This window comes from Mercenaria mercenaria, chromosome 9, assembly GCF_021730395.1.
Source record: "Mercenaria mercenaria strain notata chromosome 9, MADL_Memer_1, whole genome shotgun sequence".
Lineage (NCBI taxonomy): Eukaryota > Metazoa > Mollusca > Bivalvia > Venerida > Veneridae > Mercenaria > Mercenaria mercenaria.
The window spans coordinates 9,309,031-9,326,270 of NC_069369.1; the positions used below are offsets into that span (position 1 = coordinate 9,309,031).

The window sequence follows — 17,240 nt, forward strand, 5'->3', positions numbered from 1 at the left end:
ATCACAATGCAATTTGATAACACATAAATTTCGAACCTTTTAAAATTTGAACAATTTAACAAAAGATACAGCCTCATAAATGACAGGATTTCAGTCTTGATCGCGTTGCTTAGATATCTAGAGTCCGCTATGTATTTTAAAACAGATAAAATGTAATACAATATAAAGGAATTGTGTTCCACATTTCTCTATTATTCTCCAGCCCCCGCCCTTTACATTTTACTGATACTTTGGGGAATATGGTAGGTGATTATGGAACACCAGCAATTTGTTTCTCTTGGCACAACTGAATAACAAGGAGTACTTCCCGCATTTAATAGTGTCTATCGTAGGCGGGCATTTTAAAATAATTGAAGACAATTTGGCTAATAGAGGAATTCAAATAGCAATTCCAAGGCTGAAAGACGCCAGCAGACTTAGACAGAAAGGACCTTGCACCTCTTGAGCACTTTTAACAACTGTCATAAAACTAACTACTCCATAATATAATCAGTTGCTTGGAGTATTGTGTACAAGCAGGTTGAAGTAGAAGTAGACGGAGTTATGCAGTATATGGATAACAGCATTGACTTAAAGAAGGACTTATTCACCTTTTGCGCCAAGGTGACGAATTCATTTCTGCCTAAATCTAAAATCTAAAGTTACATAACACAACATATATTTGTTAAGCACTTTAAAGATTTGACTTCCATGTATTATTTTGCTTTATGTATAACCAAGTTGTTTTTTTTTTTCAGCTGACTGAGCTAAAACATAAATTTGTTAAATAAATATTGCATGGCAAAATAGATTGAATAAATATTCTAATACCTCATAAGCGTTTGATTTTAAATACTGTGTACCTATTTAAAAAATTGCCCTTTTTACAAAACTTTATACAGATTTTTCATATTGAAAACCTCTGTAAATTTAGAACTTAAAACAATGCAATTAATTAAGAAAATATCTACAATAATTTAAACAAACCTAGTTAAAGCAGCATAGACAGAGTTTTCAAATAGCGATTAAACATATAATTAACTCAGCACAGCAATGAGATAATATCTTATGTAAATAGATATATGAATTGTACATAGTTACCTTTGGGTGGTATACAAATATTTTATCCGCAGTTTTATAGGTTTAATCAATTTTATTTAAAGTAGATAAAATATAGTGCACGAGTTGTAACTTTAGAATATATCAGACATTTTTACCTGGAGGTGTTCGTTAATTCCAATGCTTATCACTTTGATGCTTTCCTGCCGCAAAATTACATCTTAAGCCATTTGCGAAAAACATTAACCTTATCAAGAACCTATCGGACACATTCCCGCCTGTGCTATCTGATACAGATCATGTGATAAGTAACCTATCGGAGAACGAGTTACGGAATAAGTATGTGTTATAGATTTAAAGGTATTAATGACTCTCTTATCATAAACACATTCGATACCGTTGGAAATATACCGTTATATGCGGATTACCACGAACTCGAAGGTCTTACCGAGAAATAAATACATTTTGCTGATGAACATTATTAAACATCTAATGAGCAGATACAGATATAGATATGTTAAACGATTTATCCCGCAGCTTTGGAGACGGTAGGGTTTGGTAAACCAACGGCCGGTCGAAACACCCTAGTGACGCTTTACTATTTAATGCCGTTCCAAAGTATTTCTTGTTTTCAAGTATGGTAAACTGAGAGATTAAAAATATATCCAGTAGTTCTAGAGATTTAAAAGTGTTTGTAAACAAGGTTAGCTGTCAGCGGCCCAATTATTATGCGAATGTTCAACATAAATAAGACTGAAAGATCTGCGAAGTACATATACTAGTATACCATCGGACAGATACGCACAGAGGAGACACATTTCATTTAGACTCTTTGGATTAGTATTTGCAATAGCTGGTTCTCAACATGCTTATGCATTTCCAGTTGATCACACATAAAATAAGATACAAAAGCCTCCGTGGGATTCGTAAAATTCGGATCTTTTAGTTGTATTTTAACAAAAAGATCCTATCGTAATACCTACCCGTCGAGACGGAGTGGAGAGTAACTCTTTGAAAGCATATAACGATTCCAAGTTATTCCTAAATTAAATCGAAGAAGGAGCGGAATAATTTCAAATTTTGCAATATTTCTTGAATCATATCTTTTTTTTTTGATGAAAGATTAATAAAGCAGTCTGGAGCCACTCCATTTTTAGTCTTAAATATCGAATCGGATAATTATTAATTTTTGGTATTTATGTCTTTCAGACAGAGATATCCGTCCAATTTCCAAGTATAATTTGTTGAGTGATACCGATCGTGCTGCTCTTGTTACAAGTCTAGCAGCTTCGTTTTGCAATTTTTCAAGACATTCTTTTTTCAAAGTTGTTACAATAATGACAGAAGCACACTCTATAACTGGTCGAAGAAATAAAACATGAACTTGGTGAAGAGCTTTTCTAAGTAACGAAATTTTAAGATGATGATAAAATACTTTCTTTGTGTTCTTGTTATTTACCGTCTTTACTAAGGTTTACACCACATTTGTTATGTAATTAACGACCTTAACTGGAACGTGAGATACAGCAGTTGATCAAGGCCTCTGTTTTATTTGGACAGAATTTTAACAGCCATTGATTAGCATTAAAAAATAATAATACAGAAATACTAATATTAATATTTTCCAGGTGTAAAATTGTGAATAATGAGTTCAGTTGAATGTATTTAAATAAAGTTAAAAGAACGATTCACATTTTGCAAAATAAATGAATTGTGTGCTTTCATCATTATCATAAATAAAAGGTTTTGACATCAATGTCAATTTACCAATAGGTTATGGCAGAGTTTTATTTACAAGACGTTGCCACGAATGCTACCATTTTGCGATTTTTTTCCGTGGAGGTCAATATTCCTGCGCGCAGGATGATTCAAGTAATGCGCATCATTCTGTTTTAAGTAGAGCAATACTTGCTAGTCCATAACATGCTAGATCAAACCGAGCCTGCACCTAGATAAAACCGAGCCTGCACCTTTTTTATTTTTACTGAGGGCGACCTGTGGATTTTCATTGTTTTCTATATCAGAGCAGCGTTGTTTTTGCCTTGTGGCGGCCGTAAAACTTTTCTCTTTTCGTTCAGTCAGAATTAATATAATTCGGTCTTTTCAGATCGTTTAGCACGAAATTTATGCTGTGTTAGTGATACTGCTCAGTTTTCAGCTGGAGCATTTCGGCTTCGGTGGTTCCAATTACTCCTGTTTTCATATTTTTGTGTATTGTTTAATCACCCTTTGGATATGGTGCCTTCGTTTTCAGTTTCTGTGATAGGAAGGCTCCATAACATCGCTTCCCTCTCTATTAATTCTAGTTTGTTTACCTCTTCCTTTTTTTTGCATGTAGACTAGAGCAGTATTTTAATTTAGTTTAATATACTAATTTATTTTAGCTTGATTGTAATGAAAGCTTCAGGCTTATTTGAACCACTCTGGAGTCCGCTTCCTGGAAAAACCAGTACTTGAGTACATTGAGTATTCTGTGCATATTTCCATTTATTGAAAGCATCTTCATTGGACAGACAATAATTCAATGTTTCTGTATCTAAAGAACTGCTTATGACAGGTTGTTTTGTTTCCTTTTAATCTTTATTGAAAGGATGTAGGCATTGGGTGTCCGTCTGAGAAGAAATGGCAATTTATTTTATCACCCGCGGGACAATTTGAAAATTGGTTTTTATTCTCAAAGGTGAACAGAGCTATGTGTTCACAATCTAGCATAAAGAAGAATTGTTACTAGGTCAAAGGAAGTGTTCTCCGATGAAACGAAATGTAGACAGTTTCACCCCTCTGTTTAAAATTGAATTTAATACAAGCAGTAAGGTATTTGAGAGGATCGAGTCAAAGGCTGCTTACTTATATTTGATATGCAACGTATTCATTCTTGATCGTGCCTGGTCGGTTGACTGATTCTGACACGTACTTCCATGAGCAGCACAAATCAAGTGTTATGAACATTTCTTATTAACATAAAGAACTAAAATATCTCCGTTGACAGATCGTAATTAATGCCTGACGTCATTAATTACTGTACAATATCTTTCATAATTAGAAACACGCACACAATTACCTGTTTTGTTATAAAAAATGCTGAAACGAAAAGTGGCCATGTTTTTTTTTTTTGTCAAGAACAAAATCTTCATTTCATACTCTTATCAACTGCACAACAATGACAACAACTTGGCGCCTTTTCAAGTTACAAAAACGAAATTAATGTATCACCTTAGTACAGACACATTCGTATTTAGATACCATTAGCGCTTGAACATCTTTATTGTCAAACTTTATATAAAAATCTAAGAATTAAGATGTATCACAAACCATTACCATTTAAGCTGTTATTTCATTAGCATTAGATTATTTTAACGTTACGTAATTCCTTGAGAAACGCGTTAGAGTTTGGAAGAGCGGTTACATTCTTTGTTGTGGCTTTTTCTGTGCTTGACTTTTGCCTTAGCCTTATGCTAGTAATTTTCAGTTCGAGAGCGGGGATTCGACCTTACATCCCCTGGTTTCATAGTTAGTCAGTGTTACCACAACAGCACTCCAGCCATTGTGTCCGTTCGTGCAAAATTAAATTTGTTCAGCAATTTAAACGCTCATACACAAGCTCATCAGCGCTAATTGTGTTTCTCATCCAAATAAAAGGCGTAATAATTGCCAGCTATCTTGTTTATAGACTGAAAAACAAAAGAGCTTTGTATATCATTTGTCACTCAACTTTAATGCAAATTGTACAAAAATATATAGAAAGAATGTGTTTGTGGATCCGTCAAAGATATCTCTAGCAGCTGCTTTATCTATTTTAGTGATTAAGTATATTTCATTTGTGACAGTACATGTAATATGTTTACTTTTTTTTAATTTCAGAATGCCATATTTGAAACAAAATGAACAAAACATGCAATTATCAGTCATAAGCATTCAACAGCTTATCGACATATAAACGCACTTGTAATGCGTAGACCGCAATACGCACCATAAAATAGAAAATGTGGAAACTCCGCAGGTCCCTCAAGACACATTCAGGTTAGGTACAACAAAAGACAAATAACAACAGAATCTTGAACTTGGATGTTACATTAGGGCCTCGGGTAATCCAGGTCTAACAGAATCCAACTGAGCCGAAACAACATCCCTGTTCAAGGTACTAATGACCGTTCTGAGCTCCATTCAGTACGGAAGTTAGAGTACATTCAACGACAAAGTTGGAAATGTAACCGATGCACGACATTACGTCAAAAAAACATATAATGGAATAAGACAATTGGCTATATAAATAGGTAGATAATTAGACAAAGAAGAACTATTTAACTATTTAAGTACTTCCAGTCATTTGCTCTGTCATAGTACAATTGTTCTTTAAAGTGCCAACCATAGGTGCAAAGTTACTGTTTATTTCGTTTTCGGGCTCCCATTTATTTTCATAAGGTATGAACATTTGTAAAACAACAGCCATCAAAAATAAGACATTAAAACAAATTAAGACGAACATATAAATGAAACAATAGGTTTTGTAGGAAATATCTTGTCAGCTAACCATTTTTATTGTTTGTCCTTCATAAATAATTATGGCAGGAATTATATCATGCAAAAAAGATTTTAATTTGAGAGATGAGCAAGAACGATTATTCAAGATACAACGCTATATACAGTGTTGCTGGCCTGCACTTCCTATCATAGTCTTCTACCATTAAGTACAGAGAAGCGTTACGTTTACTGTCTATAATCACCACGAATTAAAAAGAAATGTAAAAAAATTACATCTTTTTATTATAAAAGATGATTTCAGTAACCATGTTAATAAGCTCGACGCTTAGACTTCCTCATTCTTTCTGTATTTCAAAATGAATTATATCAAATTGTTTCAAGCTGTTAACATTTAACCCTTAGCCTTAACGGATGTACAGGCTGATCTTGGTCTGCACTGGTTGCAAAGGCAGAATTATTGCCGCCAGCAGGCAAAGGGTTAAGATCAACTAAAACAATCTGTGTTTTATCAGCAATACATCGCTTATAGGTATACGATATGGAGTGCTTCGCAACATAAATTGTCAGCATAAACAAACGGCATGTGGTTAAGTAGTTGGTCCCAGTTTATCATCAAATTCATCATTCATTGATTTAATTTACCTGAAACCTCGCTAACACAACAATGTCTGATTTTGTAATTTCATACTTGTTTAGAATTTATAATGCCAGACACATTGTTATTCTTACGTATAGCTATTTATACTGATGCCGGTATTACGTATACGTTAGGAATTTAGTGTGAAAACAACATGAACAGGCCTAGAACTCCGAACGTTCCGAAAATTAGGACCAACCTGGATTCCAGCTTCATCTTATAAATAAAAGAAAAACCCGGAAACCAAATATTACGTTTTGCAAAGTAACCAATAGAAATCGGGCTTACAAAGCATAAATTTACCCACATGTTTACGGGCCATAAGTATAGTAACCTAAATATGTCTTTGAAATGATAAGAGACGTCATAAGATCAAGGTACTGATCAGGAGCCACGGTTAGTGCATACTGCACTTGAACTCGATTGAGTCAGAAATGCAACAGAAAACTTTCTGATTTAGGACACAAGTGATTTACTTCACTAGATAAACATGACATAAGTTACATTACTAATGTGTGATCATGAGCCAATACGCAGTGCAGAACTGAGTTAACTCGGGCTCTTTTCGTTTCGCGTCTTTCGTTTTTTTTAGACTAATTCTCTACACTGAGGTTTCCCGGGAAAAATCAGGCCTCACACATTTCTGCACAACGGTTTTGTGCATATGCTGTGTACATGTCTGATCTGTGGATTCTTTACATTTTAGTTGTTTACCATACATTTGAATATAAAAAACCACCTTCCTGTTTTGAAAATTTATTTTAGAACTGAAACTGTCCTTAAACATATTACTGTATATTATAATTAAGACACTCTTTGAAATGACACCTTACTCCGCCATTTCACTCTTTATCGTTGTTACATTATAATATTAGACGTAATGTGTTATCAACTGTCTGTCGGATATTAATCATATCTCACCGATAACGGAGACATTTGGCCAGTTATGTTAGATCCGAGTCTTTTGTACAATTCACCCAATAGCTCGTTTCTTAGGCATCTTAATTAACAATATTTTAAATTCAAGTTTCAAAATAAAACAATCAAATTCAGAGAATTTACTAGTAACTAGTATATCTCCCGCTGAATAAGTAGTTTAGTGAATGTGAAGAGTATATTTTGAAAGATATTTTATTTCCAGATATACACAAGTTAGTAACTGTTATCTCAATTAAAATGCAATATCCAAAAAGACAATAATGTAAGTTTATTTTTGATTAATATACTAAAGAATATTCAGTCAAATATATTTAGCACATATTTTTTACTGAAATAAAACACCTATTATATAGATAAATATATACATGTATTATATTTTACACTATTATTGTTGTTTATGTTCGTTTAAAATAATATCAATGGCTAGTTCTTGAACATTCAATATTAGCATTTACAAATTGCCATTTACTCCATGTAAAGTGCCTTTACACTTTATACTTTATCATTTCTCAATTTTTGTGTTCAATAGATGTGTTTCTCTATGTTTTATATGTCCATATAATTTCTATATTATGGCGTGAATTGTATGCTTCACATCTCATGGTGGAACAAAAGATCTACCTATCTATGTATCTATATTTATTTTTTGTATCTCCACCTTGAAAATTACATTATTTCCCTGGTCATGTCAATCATATTAAATAACGATATTTCAAAGTAGCTTGTTTTGTCACATTTTTTTGTCTCATGTACGTCTTTCAATCAAATAAAATAAATAATACTAGAACACCACTTTCTATTTGAATCATATTTATCTTAGAGTTACATGCACTTGATCAACGTTGTAATAGAGCAATCAAATATTTTATTTTCCTAAAGGGATTAAAACATTTAAAGTCACGCGTATATGACATTATTTCTAAATTAAGGGGAAAACTATAATTTAATCCAGTCTCATTGTGACAAGTTTACTCTTAATAGACTACATTGTAAAACAAAACATCATTTACGTGAACGCAATAGTTTATTTTCAGTTGTTTACGATGATATTGTGTAGATGTGTTTGAAATGATATGCAGGCCATGAACTACTGAAAATGAAACTTGATATATATGTTTCCTGGCAACTTTACTAATGCATTAAGTATAATAGTCGCAACTTGACCGCGATGGTTGACCTTAGCCTGATTATTCATATCGATTATTTCATTGAAGAAATAAAAGGGGCTTATGGTAGCTGTGCATATTTATATAGACTAAGTTTTGTACACAGTGCAGTATCAAAGTTAATGTATATTTACTTTGATCAGCTAAACTTTCCAATAACATCTAATTTATATCACACAAAATTTATTTTTCCATTTTCGCGTGCAGCTCGTGATTTACGTACACTCCTTTTCAATAATAAGTTGTGCCTCATTATGTATTATAATACAAAGGTCAACCATCGGGGTCAAGTTGCGTCTACTATATTTATAAAACTGAAACGTTCCAATTCAATAACTAAATATCAATAAAATATCACGTGCGAACAAAAAGACTGTGAGGAAGATTTTGTGTTCAAGTTTCACGTTATTTTACAAAGGTCATGCAATGCTTTACATCCAGAAAAGAAAGTAACACAACCGTTTTAATGCTAACGACATTTTGATAGCCGCCCATATGGGTTACCGGTGACGACTATAAATAAACTTATATATAGAGAAACAATCAAAGCTGTTACTATTAATAATACGTCTTAATGTATAATCCTACCAGGCAGCTTTACTTGATACAAATCTTGTGATTGCTCGGAAGAGATACTATCATCTGAGTTTCATATGAAAGAATGAATACAGCTTCTTTGCTTCTAGACAAAAGTGTATTCATGCATGTTCGAAGGTAGGCCATGTCCTAAATTGTGGACTGTTTGAGAAACAGTTGTTTCCTAACTTTTGGCAGAGTAAAATAAAAATGTGAAATCGCATTAGACAAATGAGTTTAGTATTTTTGGATATGTATTTGTTATGTATTAATAAGTATGTGTTATAGATTTAAAGGTATTAATGACTGTCTTATCATAAACACATTCGATACCGTTGGAAATATACCGTTATATGCGGATTACCACGAACTCGAAGGTCTTACCGAGAAATAAATACATTTTGCTGATGAACATTATCTAACATCTAATGAGCAGATACAGATATAGATATGTTAAACGATTTATCCCGCAGCTTTGGAGACGGTAGGGTTTGGTGCACGAACGACCGGTCAAAACACCCTAGTGGTGCTTTACCATTTAATGCCGTTCCAAAGTATTTCTTGTTTTCAAGTATGGTAAACTGAGAGAATAAAAATATATCCAGTAGTTCTAGAGATTTAAAAGTGTTTGTAAACTAGGTTAGCTGTCAGCGGCCCAATTATTATGCGAATGTTCAACATAAATAAGACTGAAAGATCTGCGAAGTACATATACTAGTATACCATCGGACAGATAAGCACAGAGGAGACACATTTCATTTAGACTCTTTGGATTAGTATTTGCAATAGCTGGTTCTCAACATGCTTATGCATTTCCAGTTGATCACACATAAAATAAGGTACAAAAGCCTCCGTGGGATTCGAAAACTTCGGACCTTTTCGTTGTATTTTAACAAAAAGATCCTATCGTAATACCTACCCGTCGAGACGGATTGGAGAGTAACTCTTTGAAAGCATATAACGATTCCAAGTTATTCCTAAATTAAATCGAAGAAGGAGCGGGATAATTTCAAATTTTGCACTATTTCTTGAATCATATTTTTTTTTTTGATGAAAGATTAATAAACCAGACTGGAGCCACTCCATTTTTAGTCTTAAATATCGAATCGGATAATTATTAATTTTTGGTATTTATGTCTTTCAGACAGAGATATCCGTCCAATTTCCAAGTATAATTTGTTGAGTGATACCGATCGTGCTGCTCTTGTTACAAGTCTAGCAGCTTCGTTTTGCAATTTTTCAAGACATTCTTTTTTCAAAGTTGTTACAATAATGACAGAAGCACACTCTATAACTGGTCGAAGAAATAATACATGAACTTGGTGAAGAGCTTTTCTAAGTAACGAAATTTTAAGATGATGATAAAATACTTTCTTTGTGTTCTTGTTATTTACTGTCTTTGCTAAGGTTTACACCACAGTTGTTCTGTAATTAACGACCTTAACTGGAACGTGAGATACAGCAGTTGATCAAGGCCTCTGTCTTATTTGGACAGAATTTTAACAGCCATTGGTAAGCATTAAAAAATAATAATACAGAAATACTAACATTAATATTTTCCAGGTGAAAAAATGTGAATAACGAGCTCAGTTGAATGTATTTAAATAAAGTTAAAAGAACGATTCACATTTTGCAAAATAAATGAATTGTGTGCTTTCATCATTATCATAAATAAAAGGTTTTGACATCAATGTCAATTTACCAATAGGTTATGGCAGTTTTATTTACAAGACGTTGCCACGAATGCTACCATTTTGCGATTTTTTCGGTGGAGGTCAATATTCCTGCGCGCAGGATGATTCAAGTAATGCGCATCATTCTGTTTTAAGTAGAACAATACTTGCTAGTCCATAACATGCTAGATCAAACCGAGCCTGCACCTAGATAAAACTGAGCCTGCACTTTTTTTATTTTTGTCGTGGGCGACCTTTGGATTTTCATTGTTTTCTATATCAGAGCAGCGTTGTTTGTGCCGTGTGGCGGCCGTAGAACTTTTCTCTTTTCGTTCAATCAGAATTAATATAATTCGGTCTTTTCAGATCGTTCAGCACGAAATTTATGCTGTGTTAGTGATACTGCTCAGTTTTCAGCTGGAGCATTTCGGCTTCGGTGGTTCCAATTACTCCTGTTTTCATATTTTTGTGTATTGTTTAATCACCCTTTGGATATGGTGCCTTCGTTTTCAGTTTCTGTGATAGGAAGGCTCCATAACATCGCTTCCCTCTCTATTAATTCTAGTTTGTTTACTTCTTCCCCTTTTTTGCATGTAGACTAGAGCAGTATTTTAATTTAGTTTAATATACTAATTTATTTTAGCTTGATTGTAATGAAAGCTTCAGGCTTATTTGAACCACTCTCCAGTCCGCTTCCTGGAAAAGCCAGTACTTGAGTACATTGAGTATTCTGTGCATATTTCCATTTATTGAAAGCATCTTCATTGGACAGACAATAATTCAATGTTTCTGCATCTAAAGAACTGCTTATGACAGGTTGTTTTGTTTCCTTTTAATCTTTATTGAAAGGATGTAGGCATTGGGTGTCCGTCTGAGAAGAAATGGCAATTTATTTTATCACCCGCGGGACAATTTGAAAATTGGTTTTTATTCTCAAAGGTGAACAGAGCTATGTGTTCACAATCTAGCATAAAGAAGAACTGTTACTAGGTCAAAGGAAGTGTTCTAAGATGAAACGAAATGTAGACAGGTTCATCCCTCTGTTTAAAATTGAATTTAATACAAGCAGTAAGGTATTTGAGAGGATCGAGTCAAAGGCTGCTTACTTCTATCTGATATGCAACGTATTCATTCTTGATCGTGCCTGGTCGGTTGACTGATTCTGACACGTACTTCCATGAGCAGCACAAATCAAGTGTTATGAACATTTCTTATTAACATAAAGAACTAAAATATCTCCGTTGACAGATCGTAATTAATGCCTGACGTCATTAATTACTGTACAATATCTTTAATAATTAGAAACACGCACACAATTACCTGTTTTGTTATAAAAAATGCTGAAACGAAAAGTGGCCATGTTTTTTAGTCAAAAACAAAATCTTCATTTCATACTCTATTAGTTGCACAACAATGACAACAACTTGGCGCCTTTTCAAGTTACAAAAACGAAATTAATGTATCACCTTAGTACAGACACATTCGTATTTAGATACCATTAGCGCTTGAACATCTTTATTGTCAAACTATATATAAAAATCTAAGAATTAAGATGTATCACAAACCATTACCATTTAAGCTGTTATTTCATTAGCATTAGATTATTTTAACGTTACGTAATTCCTTGAGAAACGCGTTAGAGTTTGGAAGAGCGGTTACATTCTTTGTTGTGGCTTTTTCTGTGCTTGACTTTTGCCTTAGCCTTATGCTAGTAATTTTCAGTTCGAGAGCGGGGATTCGACCTTACATCCCCTGGTTTCGTAGTTAGTCAGTGTTACCACAACAGCACTCTAGCCATTGTGTCCGTTCGTGCAAAATTAAATTTGTTCAGCAATTTAAACGCTCATACACAAGCTCATCAGCGCTAATTGTATTTCTCATCCAATTAAAAGGCGTAATAATTGCCAGCTATCTTGTTTATAGACTGAAAAACAAAAGAGCTTTGTATATCATTTTGTCACTCAACTTTAATGCCAATTGTACAAAAATATATAGAAAGAATGTGTTTGTGGATCCGTCAAAGATATCTCTAGCAGCTGCTTTATCTATTTTAGTGATTAAGTATATTTCATTTGTGACAGTACATGTAATATGTTTACTTTTCTTTTAATTTCAGAAGGCCATATTTGAAACAAAATGAACATAACATGCAATTATCAGTCATAAGCATTCAACAGCTTATCGACATATACACGCACTTGTAATGCGTAGTAGACCGCAATATGCACCAAAAAATAGAAAATGTGGAAACTCCACAGGTCGCTCAAGACACATTAAGGTTAGGTACAACAAAAGACAAATATCAACAGAATCTTGAACTTGGATGTTACATTAGGGCCTCGGATAATCCAGGTCTAACAGAATCCAACTCAGCCGAAACAACAGCCCTGTTCAAGGTACTAATGACCGTATTGAGCTCCATTCAGTACGGAAGTTAGAGTGCATTCAACGACAAAGTTTGAAATGTAACCGGTGCACGACATTACGTCAAAAGACATATGATGGAATAAGACAGGCTATATAAATAGGTAGATAATTAGACAAAGAAGAACTATTTAACTATTTAAGTACTTCCAGTCATTGGCATCTGTCATAGTACAATTGTTCTTAAAGTTGCCAACTATAGGTGCAAAGTTACTGCTTATTTCGTTTTCGGGCTCCCATTTATTTTCATAAGGTATGAACATTTGTAAAACAACAGCCATCAAAAATAAGACATTAAAACAAGTTAAGACGAACATATAAATGATTCAATAGGTTTTGTAGGAAATATCTTGTCAGCTAACCATTTTTATTGTTTGTCCTTCATAAATAATTATGGCAGTAATTATATCATGCAAAAAAGATTTTAATTTGAGAGATGAGCAAAAAAGATTATTCAAGATACAACGCTACAGTGTTGCTGGCCTGCACTTCCTATCATTGTCTTCTACCATTAATTAAGTACAGAGAAGCGTTATGTTTACTGTCTATAATCACCACGAATTAAAAAGAAATGTAAAAAAATTACATATTTTTAAAAGACGATTTCAGTAACCATGTAAATAAGCTCGACGCTTAGACTTCCGCATTCTTTCTGTATTTCATAATGAGTTAAGTTGTTTCAAGCTGTAAACATTTAAGATCAACTAAAACAATCAGTGTTTTATCAGCAATACATCGCTTATAGGTATACGATATGGAGTGCTTCGCAACATGAATTGTCAGTATAAACAAACGGCATGTGGTAAGTAGTTGATCCCAGTTTATCATCAAATTCATCATTCATTGATTTAATTTACCTGAAATCTCGCTAACACAACTATGTCTGATTTTGTAATTTCATACTTGTTTAGAATTTATAATGCCAGACACATTGTTATTCTTACGTATAGCTATTTATACTGATGCCGGTATTACGTATACGTTAGGAATTTAGTGTGAAAACAACATGAACACGCCTAGAACTCCGAACGTTCCGAAAATTAGAACCAACCTGGATTCCAGCTTCATCTTATAAATAAAACAAAAACCCGGAAACCAAATATTACGTTTTGCAAAGTAACCAGTAGAAATCGGGCTTACAAAGCATAAATTTACCCCCATGTTTGCGGGCCATAAGTATAGTAACCTAAATATGTCTTTGAAATGAAGAGACGTCATAAGATCAAGGTACTGATCAGGAGCCACGGTTAGTGCATACTGCACTTGAACTCGATTGAGTTAGAAATGCAACAGAAAACTTTCTGGTTTAGGACACAAGTGATTTACTTCACTAGATAAACATGACATAAGTAACATTACTAATGCGTGATCATGAGCCAATACGCAGTGCAGAACTGAGTTAACTCGGGCTCTTTTCGTTTCACGTCTTTCGTTTTTTTTAGACTAATTCTCTACACTGAGGTTTCCCGGGAAAAATCAGGCCCCACACATTTCTGCATAACGGTTTTGTGCATATGCTGTGTACATGTCCACAACCTACCTTAAAAAAAGAACGAACCGAGCTGCTTTCCAGCTTTTTTTTTAAGCTAACCTTGTACGCAGACACACGCAAATCGCTGATCTGTGGATCTTTACATTTTATTTGTTTACCATACACTTAAATATAACAAACCATCTTACTGTTTTGAAAATTTATTTTAGAACTGAAACTGTCCTTAAACATATTACTGAAGATCATAAGACACTTTCTTGAAACGACACCTTACTCCGCCATATCACTCTTTATCGTTATTACATTTATAATATTAGACGTAAAGTGTTATCAACTCTGTCGGATATTAATCACATCTCACCGATAACGGAGATGTTAGATCCGAGTCTGTTGTACAATTCACACAATAGCTTGTTTCTTAGGCATCTTAATTAACAATGTGGAATAAAAGATCTATCTATCTATCTATCTATATTTATTTTTGTGTCTCCACCTTAAAAATTACATTATTTCCGTGGTCATGTCAGTCATATTAAATAATGACATTTCGAAGCAGCTTGTTTTGTCACATTATTGTCTCATGTGCGTCTTTCAATCAAATAAAATTGTTTATTTGTAAGCAGAAAACGAATTACTAGAACATGACTTTCTATTTGAATCATATTTATCTTAGAGTTACATGCACTTGATCAACGTTGTAATAGAGCAATCAAATATTTTATCGTCCTAAAGGGCTTAAAACACTTAAAGTCACGCGTATATGACATTATTTCTAAATTATGGGAAACCTATTATTTCATCCAATCTCATTGTGACAAGTTTTCTCTTAATAAACTACTTTGAAAAAAAAAAAAAAAAAAAAAAAAACATCATTTACGTGAACGCAATTGTTTATTCTCAGTTGTATACGATGATATTGTGTAGAAAGTACAATGTAAAAGGTATCTTTTTATGACACCAGAGCCTGTTAATTGGAAGTGTGACCTATTGGCCCCCGAGCTAGTCATTGTGTAATAAAGTAAATTGCGAATTATGACTTCTCAAGGTTTCTCAAAAGGGACTGACTGACTAATTTAATAAATGTCAGATTTTTAAAATAAAAAGTTGAAAACCTAAGAATAAAACGAGCACACCATAGAAAAAAGTCTTTTAGAAAAGATTTAGGATAAAGTGACGCTAATGTAGTGTAAAGGTTATTCATAATAACTATCACGAATATGTTTACTATATGAACAGGGGATTACAGATTTTTCATCTTTTAGCGCGTGCTATCCCAGCAAACACACCACGTTGTTACAACGTTGTTATGACGTCTTTTCCTGACGTTGTAACAACGTTGTTTTTTGGTTGATAATGAAAGGTGCGTTGACGTCTTGTCACAACGTTGGAAAGACGTCTTTTTTGCAACGTTGGAAAGACGTCTTGTCCACAACGTTGGAAAGACGTTGTTTTTTGGTTGATAATGAAAGGTGTGTTGACGTCTTTTTCACAACGTTGGAAAGACGTCTTTTTCACAACGTTGGACAAACGTTGTTTTTTGGTTGATAATGAAAAGTGCGTTGACGTCTTTTTTGCCACCTTGGAAAGACGTCTTTTTCACAACGTTTGAAAGACGTAGTTTTTCTTTGATTGTGAAAGGTGTTTTGACGTCTTCTGCAGTGTTGGAACGACATATTTTTCACAACTTTGGAAAGATGTATTTTTTACATTTGAATGACATCTTTTCTCAATGTTGTTTCGTCTAAAAGCACAAAAAAAACCCCAACAGTCTATGGTTTTAAACAAAAGTGTACTGAATAATAGAATAGTCACAAGACGTATCTTAACATACTGGGTCTAGTAAGAAAACATACTAAATATGATTCAACTGAAATGTTTTTATTAAAAAGTACATATACCATTCAATCAAAAATAAATTTTGTTGATGCATGTAATCTGTAAAAAGAGCTGTTCAGGGACAGCAACAGTCAATCGACTATTCAATAGCTTTTTAACAAAATATTTCATCAATGAATACAACGATAAACACTTGTGGAAATGGGCAACCATTTTGCTTGAATGTAATAAAGTGTCATAGCATATAAAAACAAGAGCTGTCATAGAAGCAGCATGTTTAACTATTTTAAAACTTGATACTAAGTGAAGAAACATTATCTTGAATTCTAGCATAAAACTGCTGTTATTGTCACTTTTCGGGGGTGTCTTAACAGAGAGATTCTCGCGCTCACATGCTGTTGTAACACCTTTTTATTTATGCGCGTTCCGTGGCAAAGCGTAAACGTATTACGGCCCCAAAACGAATAATTCAAAAGGAAATGACGTGAACGTGATAAAACAAACTTTACCGCGTATTTCATGGGAATTTAATGACGTTGAGGGACAATATATTCATTTACTTGGTTTTGCGTTTTATGCCAGAATAGCGTTGGCGCATGTTATTTTCGTGTTATAACATCTACAGAATCCCTCGGGAATCATTGGTACCTGGCTTGGGTACCAACCAATCCCTCGGGATTCTGGAGATGTTGTAGCATGAAAAACATGCGTTATCCCTACACAATTACTTTATGTTTGAACAAAAAGCATTGAATAATAGCCATAAATGAGTGAAACTGCCTAAAATTCCTTTAAATAATTCAAGAAATACTGGTTCGATACCACACTTCGGTCTGTGAAATCTGATTTTAGATGCTGACAGAAAACAAGTAGGATAGCTCTGCATATAGTTTGTACAGTCTAGCTAAAATTTTAAAGTTACTCACCCACAGTTTGGGTGAAATTTTTCAACATCTTCCTTTCAAGAAAATTAGCAG

The 17,240-nt window shown here is 33.7% G+C and overlaps 1 protein-coding gene across 2 annotated transcripts in view; it reads right to left on the reverse strand.

Moving 5' to 3' along the window:
- LOC123546439 (G-protein coupled receptor dmsr-1-like) overlaps positions 1-17,240 on the reverse strand; it is a 279,955-nt gene that overhangs the window by 229,245 nt on the left and 33,470 nt on the right. Inside the window, exon 1 of one of the 2 annotated variants that reach the window (XM_045332695.2) lies at positions 1,197-1,306. The exons of the other annotated variant lie outside the window; for it this stretch is intronic. The gene's annotated coding sequence lies outside the window, so the exon portion shown is untranslated. Of the gene's footprint in view, positions 1-1,196; positions 1,307-17,240 lie in introns of those variants that run through there. 2 annotated transcript variants of the gene reach the window in all.